The sequence below is a fragment of the Rattus norvegicus genome, chromosome 16, assembly GCF_021556685.1.
Source record: "Rattus norvegicus strain SHRSP/BbbUtx chromosome 16, alternate assembly SHRSP_T2T, whole genome shotgun sequence".
Classification (NCBI taxonomy): domain Eukaryota; kingdom Metazoa; phylum Chordata; class Mammalia; order Rodentia; family Muridae; genus Rattus; species Rattus norvegicus.
Genome location: NC_141549.1, coordinates 76717963 through 76733382, shown reverse-complemented (window position 1 = coordinate 76733382; position 15420 = coordinate 76717963). Strand labels below are relative to the sequence as shown.

The 15420-nt window shown below is 43.0% G+C and overlaps 1 protein-coding gene and 1 pseudogene; one reads left to right on the top strand and one right to left on the bottom strand.

Moving 5' to 3' along the window:
- Erich1 (glutamate-rich 1) overlaps nt 1-15420 on the bottom strand; it is a gene marked incomplete at its 5' end in the record, with an annotated part of 52793804 nt that overhangs the window by 6930981 nt on the left and 45847403 nt on the right.
- LOC120097635 (U4 spliceosomal RNA) lies at nt 6314-6446 on the top strand (annotated as a pseudogene).

The following is a 15420-nucleotide window of genomic DNA, read 5'->3' as shown; positions in this document are numbered from 1 at the left end:
CTGCCTGGATCCAATACAATCTGAGAGATTGAAAGACAATGTTTAGATGGCATTTTGATTATAACACCATGCTCCAGTTAAACCTTTTCTATAAATGACAAAGAAAATAGACCGAAAGCCCTTGCATATGGGAATTCATGGTCTCTACCAGGACCCCTGTGAAACTCAAAGAAAAAGGGTGCTCCAGCCCTGATCTGGACATGGGCACTCCATTCTTGAGAGGGTCCCATATCCCTCAGGAGGAATCACTTACCATCCTCACCACGACACTTCTCTGGATAAAAGGGTAAGAGTATCAGCAGGTAGCACCTGAGATCCATGACGGAAGTTTCTTACTCTTTCATAATCTGTCTATATGACGTTTTCACTAAAGTATTTACAACATTGTCATTTTCAACTCTCTTTTGTCCATAACGGCAGGGATTTCACATAGAGTCTGGAATAACCTGGATCTGTGTTTCTGGGCCATGGTCATTCGTGCTCAGCTGCAGAGTGAGTTATCGTATCTTCCCTTTTGATAAGAACTGAATTCTTACACCTGCGATTTTTACATCTGAACATGGAGCCTCAGGGATAGTCTAATTTTACTGGAGGAATCATTGAGATTGGTGCCAGCTGGGGTGGAGAGATGGCTCAGGGGTTAAGAGCACTGACTGCTCTTCCAGAGGTCCTGAGTTCAATTCCCAGCAACCACATGGTGGCTCACAACCATCTGTAATGGGATCTGATGCCCTCTTCTGTTATTCAGGCATATATGCAAATAAAACACTCATATACATAAATAAATAAATCTTTTTAAAAAATTGGTGCCGGTTTCCATCATGAACCACTTAGATCCAGGCATCTAGTGTTGCCTCCTTGGGTGGATTTTTGAGTATTTTCTGGGAATCAGATCTCCCTTAGTTTGGTCCAAGGTCCACGGGTTTAATTCAAACTGGCTATTAAAATTCTATTTGTTTGGATATCCCTTTGGGTTCTAGAACATTCTGTTTATTTTTTTCTTCCTTTTTAGAATGTTTGGGTTGTTAATTCGTTAACATTTGGCTGTTTCCTTTTCCACTCCTACAATATCTAACTCCAGGGAGGAGTCAATGTTTTTTTTAAAAAATGCCCATTTGGTTGTCCAGCTGGCCTTATGGCTAATAATAATTATGTTAGCCCGATGTTCAAATATTGTAAATGTTTAAAAAAAATCTAACTAAAGATAACTAGATTTTGTGTTTCTTTAAATGATGAACATTCGTACATTGGCTCTGCATACTAAACAGAACACAAAGCAGTAAAATAAAAGGTCCTGCAATTGTTTTTATGTGCGACAAAACTCAATCTATCCCTGAAATTCCTAAAACGTGACTAAGAAAATCTGTGGCCACTTCGTAAAATTAGAACTTTTTTGACATGCCTATTTAAATCGTGTGTTTATGTATGTATGCATAAATGCAAACACTTGAGGGATGCTCTGTGGATTGCTGCTGACTCCTTTGGAAAACGGGATTTTTTAAGATCCTCATCTTCACGAAGCCTTGATAAAATACAACTGTAAAAATCTGAAGCAAAGGGAAAAACTCACCGAAAATCCAGCTAAACCTATTTAAATGCATGCAAAGACACCTTGAGGTTTGGAGATGGTCCTAATACATTTTATTACAATGTCATAATTATAATTTCTCTTTTACAACATATTTTGGGCAAAAACTCATCTCTGTGCTTTTTTTTTTTGTACTACATAAAAAAGGAAATGCTTTCAGATGTGTGTTGCAGAATGGTTATCTTCCAAGCGTAGTTATCTGTCGGCTTTATCGGAACAGCTGTGACTGTTTAAAGAGACCCATTAGATCAGGCTTGCTGACAGCTGATGTTCCCTCGCAGAAGGATGGATACGAAGGGTCACTGGAGCCTCACCCGAGGATCCTGCTCCTTCCTGTTGTTTATATGTGATGCTTCCCTGATTTCTCATGGGGAGAGTCTAGACCATATAGAAGACAGACAGTGAATGGATGTAGAAACTCCATCTGTGTGGCTCTATCTGTATGAGAAGCCATCAACCACACTGGAGTAAGATTTTTCTGGTAGAACATTTGCTTTGGTGTAATCCATGCTCCTAAAGCACAACAAACTCACACGCTTCCCAAGTTTAACTTTATCCATCCACCATCCTTGGTCCACCAGCAAGAAGACAAGAGATGAAAACTGAAGGGATATGAGTAAGAAAAGAGAGAAATTCGAGCTGTCACTATCTGCAGACAACATGATATTACACACAAGAGGTTCCAGAATTCCACCAGAGAACCTTTGGGTGCTATCAACAGTTTAATCAAAGTGTCAGGACACAGAACCATTTCTGTACACCAACAACAAACATCATGGGAAAAATAACACACACACTCCCTTTCATAAGCAGTATCAAGGAAAGAAAAAATATCTAGGAATAATGCTAACCAAGGATGTGAAAGACATCTATGATGGGAACTTTAAATCTCTGAATGAAGAAACTCAGGAAGAATGGAAAGAGAGACAATGCAAATGGATTGGCATTGATATTATGAAAGTCTATCCTATCAGACGCTCTTTACAGGTTCAATGCAATCCTAATCAAAACTCCCATCTCATTCTTCATAGAAATAAGGGTGAAACTATCCGAAAACTCATTTGGAAGCACAAAAGACCCTGACAGTCAAGGTGATCCTAAGCAAAAATAACAGAGCAAAAGGGAATTATCAACAGGGACACGTGTTCCACTATGTTCATAGCAGCCTTATTTGTGATAGCCAGAAACTGGAAACAACTGAGATGTCCCACGACAGAAGAAAGGACACAGAAAATGTGGTTCATTTACACAATGGAATACTATTCAGCTACTAAGAACGAGAACATCTTGAGTTTTGCAGGCAATTGGATGGAACTAGAGAATGTTATCCTGAGTGAGGTAACACAGACCCAAAAGGACTTGCACCATACATACTCACTAATAAGTAGATATTAGGCAAAATATTAAAAAAGTACATAATACCTAATATACAGTCCACAGAACTCAAAAAGTCAACAAGCTGAATGACCCAAGTGAGCACATCTCAGTCCCACTTGGGAGGGAGAAGAAAGTAACCACAAGGGGGAGGGAAGGACTTGGAAAGTGGACAGGGGTCGAGGAGAGGGGAACATGATCTGGTATTGGGTGGGCAAAAAGGACTGAAGCCCTGAAGGCCAGTCCTTTGGAAACAGGCAACCTAGGGAAGCAGGAGGTTGGGAGGACCCTCCAGAATGTACCAGAGACATGGCAAGTGAGAAACTCTCAAGACTCAAAGTGTGTGTGTGGGGGAGAGCCTATATGAAAGGCCCTACAGTGGGGAGAGGAAACTTTTTGAGCCCACCTCCAGCAGAAAGACAGGGCATCAAGTGAGGGATGGGGTTGCTATTCCAGAGTCAAAAACTCTGACCCATAATAGTTTCTGTCTGAAAGAACTGCAGAGATGGAAATGGAGAAGAACCTGAGGAAAAGAAGATCCAGCTCAAGGGAAGGCCCCAAGGCCTGACACCATTGTGGAACACTCACAAAAAGGGACCTGTCATGATTGCCTTTGAGAGACCCAACAAGCAGGTGAAAGAATCAGATGCAGATTTGTGCGCCCAACCAATGAAGAGAAGCTGCTGACCCCTCTGGTTGAATTAGGGAACAGCTGGAGGAGGACAAGGATGAGGGCAACCCTGTAGGAGGACCAAGTGTCTCAATTAACCTGAACCCCTGAGATCTCTCAGACACTGGATCACCAACCAGGCAGCATACATCAGCTGATAAGGGGCCCCCAACATACACAGCAGAGGACTACTGGATCTGGGTTCAGTCAGAGAAGATGTACCTAACCCTCAAGAGACTGGAGGCTCCAGGGAGTTTAGAGGTCTGGGGGTGGGGTGGGGTGGGGTTGGGACATCCTCATGGAGACAGAAGGGGCAGGGAGGAGACATGGGATGTGGAAAAGTAGGAAGGTGGACTGGGAGGGGAATAAAATCTAGAGTGTAAAAATAAATAAATAGGGGTTGGGGATTTAGCTCAGTGGTAGAGCGCTTGCCTAGCAAGCGAAAGGCCCTGGGTTCGGTCCCCAGCTCCGAAAAAAAGAAAAAAATAAATAAATAAAGTTAATATTTAAAAAGAGGGGATTATCATTCCATATTTCAAACTATGTTTCAAAAATAAAAACCTCGGGCTGGAGAGATGGCTCAGTGGTCAAGAGCACTGACTGCTCTTCTAGAGGTCCTGAGTTCAAATCCCAGCAACCATGGTCATGGTGGCTCACAACCATCTGAATGGGATCAGATGCCCTCTACTGGTGTGTCTGAAGACAGCTACAGTGCACTCATAAAATAAAATAAATAAATCTTAAATAACCACAACCAGTGACACTGACATAGTCAACCTCCTATGGGACAAAAAACACAGACCCAAACATGAGTACATAGAACTATGGCCATTTAATATTTGAAAAAGACAGTTGGATGTCCATAAGGAGAAGAATGAAATTAGACCCATATCACCGTGCACAAAAAAACTAACTCAAAAACTCCAAGTGAATCAAAGACCTAAACCTGAAACCTGAAATGCTAAAACTTCTAGAAGAAAAAATAGTCAGTGCCTTAATCGGGGTTTTATTGCTGTGAAGAGACACCATGACCATAGCAACTCTTATCAAGGAAACCATTTAATTGGGTCTTACAGTTTCGGAGGTATAGTCCATTAGTCAGTCAGTATGGCGGGGAACATGGCCACACAAAGGCAGGTACAGTACTGGAGAAGTTGCTGAGACTTCTATATCTGGATCTACGGCAGCATGAAGAAAGAGAGCCACCGGTCCAGCTTGGGCTTTTGAAACCTCAAAGCCCACCGAAGGTGACCTACTTCCTTCAACAAGGTCACACCACTTCTCCCTGGTGTTGCCTTACTGGGAAGGAGGAATTGGCCCAGGTTACCCCAGGTTGCCCCCAGTTGCTGTGGCTATCCTTATACTAACCTGCCTCATATGACTCACTTCTGTCTTCCTTCTTTGCAGTGGCATGCTTTTGTATCTTTATTTAAGACGGGAACCGATACAGTTCTCCGATAACTACTCTGTATCCAACCCAGCACTGGAGCAATGAAGCGAGTGTACCTTTAGCTGGTGATAAGAACCGGCGCCATTGTGTGTTTTTCTTTACGTGTTTTTCTTGTGCTGACGATTCTGAATGGACGGTCACAGCCCCATAAGGAAGCCTGCCTAGAGAGGAAGGAAGGTTTGGCACACAGCCTGCTACCTTCCTCTCTGAGAAGCGACTCCTCCGGACTGTGACCAGGGCCCATCAGTGGGCTTTTGTTGCGGTTTCTCAGGGCTCAGCCTATTGAAGGAGCATGGGACACTGGCCATCCTGTGTGTTCCCCAAGACAGACAGCCCCTCAGGGAGCGCTGGAGTGTTATGGGGGCGGGGAGGAGGGCTCCTACTACTTTCGGTTCATAAAATTAACTACTAATCTTGACAGTTGAACTCTGCTCAGGTGAATTATGGAAGTCATATATACAATCTTTCCTATTTCCTCCTCCTGGGTTGTGAATTCGGAAGTTTGAGCTTTAGTGATTTTTTTTTCTAAAAATAAAAACAATGTTAAAAAAACCATTTTTATCTGTAAAGACTTTTTTTTAAAAAAAGGTAGTAGCCAATAATAGCTTCCAGGCGCTTTCTGATTAACTGATGAGGCCTTGGCCCAATTAACTAAGGCAAACGACTGAGTGCGTGATTGCCTTTCAGAATCGCAGAGGCGCTTTAAAGAGAAGTGTTCAATGGTACATTTCAGCCTGACCTACAGATCCTTACAGCAACCGTTATTTTTGGCTGGGGCATGTGCTGTGCTATCTCCCAGGCCGGGATGGCAGGCTATTCAGGCCCCTTCCTATTTGCATGTCTATCAGGGGTCTTTCACAGCCCAGGGCCCCAACTAGGGCTTAGGCAAAGGCTGCATTGTTCTTCAGAACCGCCCCAATCAGGCGCTCAGCCCTCGCCAGGGATGTTCTAAAATACCTGTTAGTTTCCTCGGAATCCCGAGTTTTGCTTTCACTGCGAGCAGAGCAGGCCTGAGGCTCCACTCCCCAGCCTGTTGCTGAGAAATGCTCCGATTTCCCTTTTGATGGAGTCCCTAGTGGCCATTGCAACAGGCAACGGGAGCTTCCTTTCCTCTCCATCTAAGACTGCTGGAGATTGATCCGACATGGCGTGATATGTATTTACTTCTCAGAAGTTCAAAGGTTTCTTTTGTGAGGTTAAGAGCAAGTAATATTTATATATTTAGAAATACAGCTTTGCGCAGTGGCAGTATCGTAGCCAATGAGGTTTATCCGAGGCGCGATCATTGCTAATAGAAATACACACAAATATATGAAAACGGGACAGCGATGTAATTATATTTTATTTCAGAAAAGGAAATTTCAGAAGAGATTTGGCAAAAGGTTGCCCCCCCCTTTGTTGTAATAAGTTAAAAACTAATTAAAGACATATTTGAACAGCAACAAAAAAGAGAAATTACACAAACAATATTTTTAAAACCAGCATTTCAGCTTTTACCATTAAGAAAAAATTTCATATCCAGAGTCATTAATTAAACGCTACTTCAATAGCTCAGTGGGAGAGCCCTTGCCCCCGCAAGCACAAGGCCCTGGATTTGAGCCCCTGCAGTGCAACAAAGCAAATAAACAGCTCCCAGGAAAACCTCAGACAAAACAGAAGGACAAAAACAACCAAGAACTAAACGCCAAGCACGTCTACTTCCAATGTTTCCTCCAAGATTTCGCAGGCCTGAGTCCACTAGCCAAGGAGTTGGGCAAAGATGTATCCGATTCCTAAGTTTGCTCTGTGCTAGTGGTGCCTTTTGAGGCAAAGCCCAGGCTGTGCCAGTCCCAAAAGGCTATGCTTGACCACACATACCCACTACGCCGATTAAAGAGACAGTAGAGAGGCCACATGGAAAATGGAAGACAGTGACCCACTGCTTCGGCCCATCCTTAAGGTCCTGACGCGAGGTTTAGGTTTAAATAGTGTGGGTAATGATAGGTCGAATTGTCACCTGTCAATCACTGAGGGCTAAGCGTCCTCATCTGGACTAGGGGTGGTGGGGATGCGGGCTGAGGGTAGGATAAGAGTTCTTCCTGGGTTTGGGAGATGTGAGGGTGGGTTGGTTGGGGTGGGGGTGGGATGGGTGCTCTTCCTGGAATTCAAGGTGACTGCAGAAGAAAAAGTTAAAGATAAAAACACCTCCGAGCCTTCAGCCAAGGTACAGGGCAAAATGGCGGTAGAGATGCCAGGAGTGAAGCTTCGTTTATGCTGGGGCCCGAGAAACAGTTGGATCCTTTTGAGCAAAAGTGGCCTTGAAGTACTTGTGTATAATACATTCATTTGCCCCAAGTGTTTGAATATGTCCCTAGTGAAGACATCCTTCACGTGTCTGATTCTTTCCGATCTGAGCTTGGGGTCCATATCGAAACGTCTACTTTCCCTTCCCAGGGCGGACCGTGCCTCTCCTCCTGAGTCCTTCTTCTTACTAGTGTCTCTGCGTCTGTGGATCACAGCATGATTGTCCTTCATTTCACAGCTAATATCCGCTTATAAGTGAGTACATTTATGCTTGTCAGTCTGGGTCTGGGTTACCTCATTCATGATCATTTTTTTTTTCTAGTTTCATCAAATTGCCTGCAAGTTTATATATACATATACATATATATATTTATATATATATAAACATATGAACAATACTCCATTTATAAATGTACCACCTTTTCTTTATCCACTGTTTGGTTTAGAGACATCTAGGTTTCTAGGTTCTGGCTAATATGAATAAAGCTTCAGTGAACATAGTTGAGCACGTGTCTTTCTGGTACAATGGAATCCTTTGGGTATATGCCCAAGAGTGGGAGAGCTAGGTCTTGAGGTAGATTGATTTCCGATTTTCTGAGGAACTGCCATTTTGATTTCAATGGCGGCTGCACAAGTTTACACTCCCTCCAGCAACGGAGGAGTGTGGCCCTTGCTCGATATCCTCGCCAGTATGAAATGTCGCTTGTGTTTTTGGTCTTAGCCGTTCCGATGGATGTTAAGGTGGAATCTCAGCGTTGTTTTGTTTTACATTTTTCTGGTTAAGGGTGCTGAGTGTTTCTTTAAGTGTTTCCTGGCCACTTGAGATTCCTTTGCTGAGAATTCTCTGTTTAGATCTCTATCTCGTTTTTAATTGGGTTGTTTGGTGTGCTGACGTCTAGTTTCTTGAGTTCTTTATACATCTTGGATATCAGCCCTCTGTTGGATGTGGAGTTGGTGAAGATCTTTTTCCCATTCTGCCGGCTGCAGCTTCGTTCTACTGATGTGTCCCTTGCCTTACAGAAGCTTTTCAGTTTTAGGAGGTCCTATGTATTGATTATGGTTCTTAGTGCCTGCACTGTCGGTGAAGTTGTCTCCTGTGTCAAAGCATTCAAGGCTATGCCCCACTTTCTCTTCTGTTGGGTTCAGTGTATCTGGTTCTATGTTGAGGTCTATTGTGCAGGGTGATAGATATGGATTCATTTGCATTTTTCTATGTGCTGACATCCAGTGAGACCAGCACTATTTGAAGAGATGTTTTCCCCCATTGTATATATCTAGCTTCTTTATCCAAAATCAGGTGTCTGTAGGCGTGTGCACTTATGTCTGGATCTTTAATTCTATTCTGTTGGTCAATCTGTTTTTACACCTGTTTTGGTAATTTCTTACCCCAATAAGCCTGTATAAAACACACACACACACACACACACACACACACACACACACACACACACACACATTTATTATATTTATATTATATTTATAAGTTATATGACTAGATTGGAAGGATCTATCATTGTGCCACTCTATCCCCCAGCTATGAGGCCCCTTTGTTACTTGTGGCTTCTCCAGGCCATGTGGGCCCAGTGAGATCACCTGAGTATGTGATCTACTCCTTGTTAGGGGCAGCTCCTCTTGAGGAAGTAGAATTAGCACAAAATATAGACAGCACCAGGGCGACTCACAGCATACACCAATACCATGCAGTTTTTGTTATCATAGCTTTGTAGTATAGCTTGAAATCATAGATGGTGATATCTCCAGTTGTTTTTACTATAAAGGATTGTTTTAGCTATCTTGAGTTTTTTGTTTTTACATATGAAGGCGCCAAGGGAACCCCTCAGAAGTGGGGAGGGAGCAAGATTGTAGGAGCCAGAGGGGTTGAAGACGCCATGAGAACAGAGCCCATAGAATCAGCTATGCAGGGTTCATAGGGAGCTCACAGAGACTGAAACAACAATCTGTGTGTGTGTGTGTGTGTGTGTGTGTGTGTGTGTGTGTGTGTGTGTGTGTGTCTGAACTAGGTCTTCTGCAGATGTTACAGTTGTGTAACTTGGTGGTTTTGTGGGATCCCTAACAGTGAGAGTGGGTGAGTCTCTGACTCATTTGCCTGCATTTAGGATCCTTTTCTTCTTACAAGGTTGCCTGGTCTAGCCTTGATCTCAGAGTTTGTGCCTAGTCCTATTGTAACCTGTTATGCCATGTTTGGTTGATATCCCTGGGAGGATTCTCTTTTTTAAAAGAGAAAAACAGGGGAGGTGTGGATCTGGGGTACGGGGGAGGGAAAGGGAACTGGGAGGAGTGGAGAAAGGGGGAAAGCTGTGGTCAGGATGTAATAAATGAGAGAGGAATAAATAAATACATACATTCTAGCAAGCATTGTTCCATAGATTATTCTGACTCAGTAGGCCTGATTGATTGGCAATACCCAAATAAACCCCAATACACAACTACCAAAACCACCCACTCCAACAATCAACCCTCACAAACTCACTATTGTGCAATTATTTCATATTGTTATTTTTCACTTTTGTGTTACGGCTTATTATTTGCAAACTAACGTTTCCAGGAAAAACAAAAGCCATACTTACAATAAAGAGTCTATAGGGATGAGCCACTGATTAGAATTTCATAACTGTGGAGAATTAGAATGTTGCGGGTCCAGAGCCAAAACTGCCATGGGCTAATGTTAGTTCTTTCAGGAGACATTCATGGGCCACCTCTGACTAACCTAACGCTTTCAGTGATCAGGTAAAACCTTAGAAATTCAGCAAGCTACTATCTTCCACTGACGTAACGCTAAGAAAGTAATCAACTGTAGGTGCCTAAAGCATAGAGGCCTTGCTTGCTCTCTGATATTCCCACCAAGGTGTTGGGAAAATGCCTTGATTTGTGACTTTCTTTTGTTCTGTAACTATGAAGTCCACAAAACCACTTTCCCACTGAACCCATGTTGTTTGAATCCCTTTCTCCTGAGCCATGGTCCTTGCCACTCAGACCTGGATCAGAATAAACACTCTAATTTCAACTGAGGGGGAAAAAAAGCTGTGATTTTTGTGAGCGAATCAGCGACTCACTATCATTAATAACTTAGTTTAAAATTTTCAATAGCTGGGGCTGGTGAGATGGCTCAGTGGTTAAGAGCCCTGGTGCTCCTCCCGAGGGCCTGTAGTTCAATTCCCAGCACCTGCATGGTGATAACCTTCTATAAAGGGGTCTGATGCTCTTTTTTTGGTATGCAGGTGTACACGCAAACAGAATACTCACACAATCAAAATTAAAAATACCAATAAAAATTATTAGAAAATATTCAATAGCTTAGCCAGGCTTAGTGGCACACACATGAATTTCAGAATGTTAAGAGGCTGAGGCAGGAAGATTGAAAGTTCCAGGCCAGCCTGGGTTAAACAGTGGGACCTTGTCTTAAAACCATACCAATGACAATAGCAAAACAGTAAACAAACTGAAAGCAGGCATGAGGACAGTGCATGCTCAAGAGTAGGTGCCAACAGGAAATGACCTCAGTGGCTTTCTAGAAGGTTCCTTGTCTCATGAGGTCATGTCACGACTCCTCATTTTTTAAAATCTTATTTTTTTTAATTTTAATTTTAATTTTAATTTTAATGTGTGTGTGTGTGTGTGTGTGTGTGTGTGTGTGTGTGTGTGTGTGTGTGTTTCTTCTATCTTTTACCCTACAGGTCTTATGCATATACACGATGGTTTCCAGTTGAGTGTTTTTATGGGATTCCCGAGTGACTAGCTTCCTCTTGGGCTCTTATTCTCCTACTCATTTGTTTAGTTCAATTTTGATGAAACCAGGATACATGTGTGAGGGAAAAAAAAATAAAACCTTTTTGCTTTTGTTTTTTGAGGTACGGCTTCTCTGTGGAGCTTTGGCCGTTATAGAACTCAGTCTGTAGACTAGGCTGGCCTTGAACACACAGAAGGTCACCTGCCTCTGCCTCCTGAGTATTGGGATAAAAGATGTGTCACCACCATTTGGCTATTTTCAATAGAAGGGAGAAAATGATATTTAAAGAAGAAGAAGAAAAAAAGGAGGAGGAGGAGGACGAGGAGGAGGAAGAAGAAAAAGAAGAGGAGGAGGGGAGGAAAAGGAAAAAGAAGAAGAAGGAGGAGGAGGAAGAGGAGGAAGAAGAAGAGGAGGAGGAAGAGGAGGAGGAGGAAGAGGAAGAGGAAGAGGAGAAGGGGCTGAGAGCTGGAGGGGTAGACTTTCTTAGGTTGTCTAGTGCCAAATGTTCAGTCCTGAAAACATATGTACAAGTAACATGATACAGACTGAATAGGTTTTATTTAGGAATATATAAATATATACATATACCAATGCAATAATAAAAAGTGAATAAAGAGGTCATGAATTTGAATAAGAATGGGGAGCAGTATATGGGAAGATTTAGAGGGAGGGAGAACGAAGAAATTGTAATTAAATTGTAATATCAAAAATAAAAATAATTAAAGGTTAAAAAAAAAAAAGAGGTGAGGCCTGTAGGCCGTTTGGTTCGAACTCTGCATCGCCATGCCTGATGTTGAAGTGGTCTTCAGGTCCTTTTCATCTTTGTTGACTATAACAAATTTCTTTCTCCTTGGCTGGTTTCACTTCCTGTTAGCAGCCTTCCTCAGCAGGTATCCCACGGCTCTGGCATCTTTAATACCTTGGGATCTCCAAATGAACTTCAACTTCACAGCTTCTTATTCCAGTGTCTGGTATCCATATGTGATCCTTTGGACTCCTCCAAAGGGCTTTCATTACTTCCCCCGCTCTGCCCTCTCTAGCACTCTAGGCTCTGGTTGACTCCACTCCACTGCTGCTGTTCCTGGTGATCATCCCATGGTACTGGCTTCTCCAAAACCCTGGAGGTTTTGGCTACGTCTTCTCCAGGGTCTTCCCTGGCCTCTCACAGTGCCAAGCCTCAGCTGCTCCCCATGATGCCTTCATACTTTCCCAACCAGTACCACCTGGGTGACTCTTACACATTACCAAGTACAGCGGCAGCACGGGTACATCGTTGGCTATCTCTGGAACATGGCTTCTTTGTGCTCTCAGAAAACACTTCCCAGATTTCACCTCAGGGATGCTGTTCTCTTCTTAATCGGTGCTAAATTCTTAGCTCCAGCTAATCAGCGTCAATTGTCCCAGTTGTCCCCTCTATTCTTGATTCTAAAGACAGAGAGGGCATGGCTGAAGCTGCCAAGTTCTGCTGCTTGCTGGAGCTGGAACATGGCCTCCCCCGCCCCCCACTTATTCCATTACCCTGCTTTCTATTTTCCAACTCCCTCATTGCCTAAGCTTGGCTGTCCTGAAACTTGCTCTGAGGATTGACCTTGAACTCAGAAATCTGTATGGCTCTGTCTCATGAATGCTACGACTAAAGGCAGGTACTACCACACCCCGACTTAAGCTTCCCTTCATCTAGAACTGTCCTAGGCTGGCCTTGAACCCAGCCTACTTGACTTTGTCTCCTGGAATTAAAGGTATGTATCACCATGTCTGGACCTAGGCTTTTCATGGCTACTGTTCCTCAAGACTGAGATCAAAAGTCTGCATCTTCCAGCCTCGAGATCTGGATCACAACTGTGCCCTCCATTTCTGGATTGTAGCTAATTTCAGATTAAAAATCCAAACTATTTCTTCTTCATCTGCGAACGCAAACAGTGAGTTTAGCTGGGTGGGATTTTGCCCAGAAATCACCACTCCCTTAATTTCTTTATTTCCTTCCTGGTGCCTCTTATTATTTGAACCATACATTTTATATTTTTTTCTTTCTAAGCTTGCTATGCTTGTTCAAAATGCTCTTCATAAAACTTAACCAGAGAACACATTCTCTGCTGGGCTTTTTGAGACATCCTTTGTCAATGCAATTAATATAAATCTCTTTATCTTAGCCTCAGGTAGACTCTTCAGACAAGGGGAAAAGCAGCCACATTCTTCGCCAAAATACCACAAAAACAGCCTCTATGTCACATATTGAAATTCTCCACTAAAACCTCTCGGGCCACGTCTGCACAGTTCAAATTACTCTCAGCAGCAAAGTCTCCTATATTTCTACTAGGATAGCCCATTAAACCCTACTTCAAACATTCCACTGCTTTCCAAATCCAAAGTTCTAAAATCCACACTCTTCCAGAGAAAAACATGGTCAGACCTACCATGACCAAGGCATCTCTCTTTTTTTTCCCCCCACATGGAAAGGTTTAATGAGAGAAGAAGAGTAGAAGGGAGGAACAAAGTCCAGCCAAGAGCATGTGTAGGGAAGGGGGGTGGGGAGAGAAGGGTCAAAGGGGAAGAGGGCAAGAGAGCAGAGAAGGGAAGAGCAAAGAGCTTTTTTTTTTTCCTCCCAAGGCATCTCTTATAATGACAACATTTAATTGGGGCTGGTTTACAGGTTCAGAGGCTCAGTCCATTATCATGAGGACAGGAACATGGTGGCGTCCAGGCAGGCATGGTGCAGGAGCTGAGAGTTCTACATCTTCACCCGAAGGCTACTAGGAGAAGACTGGCTCCCATATGGTTAGGAGGAGGGTCTTAAAGCCCATGCCCACAGTGACACATTTCCTCCAATAAGGCCACACCTCCAAATAGTGCCACTCTCTGGGCCAAGCATATCCCATGCAGCTTTGACTGGAACTCATCATAGAGACCACACTGGCTTCTATCTGTCTGCCCGTCTCTGCCTCCCCATTCTAGGATTAAATATATGTGCCACCACACTCAACTTGAAAGGGATATTGGAATCTTACCTCTCCATCTTTTCCTTCCAGTTGCCATGAATGAGGGGGACTCTGCCCTACAGCATGCTCCCAACTTGATGGACTGTTCCTTGCTGCAAGCTCAAAACAACCAATTTTAGATCTCAAAAACAGAGCCAGCATGGACCTTGTAAATTGATTATCCAAGGTATGTTGTCATGGTGAGGGACCCAGACTCCCTTATACCTGTTGTTTCCTCTTCTCCTCTAAGTCAGATACTGTCATTGATTCCCATTTTGTAGGTTTCAGGGTGACCCACAGTCTCAGCTTACTCCAGGGGCTCTAAACACCCCTTGATTTTTTTTTGGCAAAGGAGAACTACTGAATACATTTCCCACTTCCAGTGATTTTTAAAACATTCCCAAATCGTCTTAGAGACAAATGAGTTAAGCACTCATGAGAGTTTCAGAATAATAAAAAATGACCAAAATATTTAGAACAATCTTTGGCAAATGAAAGCTAGTTTAGAATTGCTGGCAAAAATAAAATAAGGCTGTCTTCAATGCTGTCATCAGTGTTGACTCTGATGTATTCTTGTCTCTGGGCTGGCCAGGTCTTGAGTTGTCTCTGCCTTTTATTTATAATCAGACCCAGAGGAGCATAGTGCACATTAAATGGCCTTAGTTGTGGAGGGGGAGGGGCTTTAGTGCAGGAGAAGTAGAGAGGAGGGGAAATAACACTAAGGACAACTGAAAAGCCATAAGAAACCATAAGGAATCACTTTTCCCTAAAAAAATTATATATATATATATATATATATATACACACACACACACACACACATATATATACATATATATATATATATGTATATATATCACACTTGGGCTGAAAATACTCCTCCCAAGAACTATAGACTAGATAACATAACCTCTAGTACTAGTCATTAGAAATCTCTTGTTGAATTATTGGTCAAGAGAATCCCCCCAGAGAATATAGGCTACTGCTGTTGCCCTTTTGCCTTTCAGAGGCCGAAGACAAGTCCCTATTGCTGAAGACAGCTTGCCCTTAAATACAGGACTAGGAGGATCAGAGCTGGACCTGGTCGGAAAGCTTTCTCCCTGAGGACTCGCTTTCATAGTGCTGGATTAGCTGAGCAAGCTTCCAAGGGAAAGAAGCAACTGACGATACTCCTTCCCATCTGTTTAGAAGGCATGAGATCTTGCATTCACAAATACCCATTAGGGAAACCAGAAATGTCAAACATGCCGTGAAGTCTCTTCAGAAGAAGAGTGTCTAACCTATATTTTGCTCAGAAGGCTGGGAATGGAGGAGGTTTATAGCCTGGTGAAC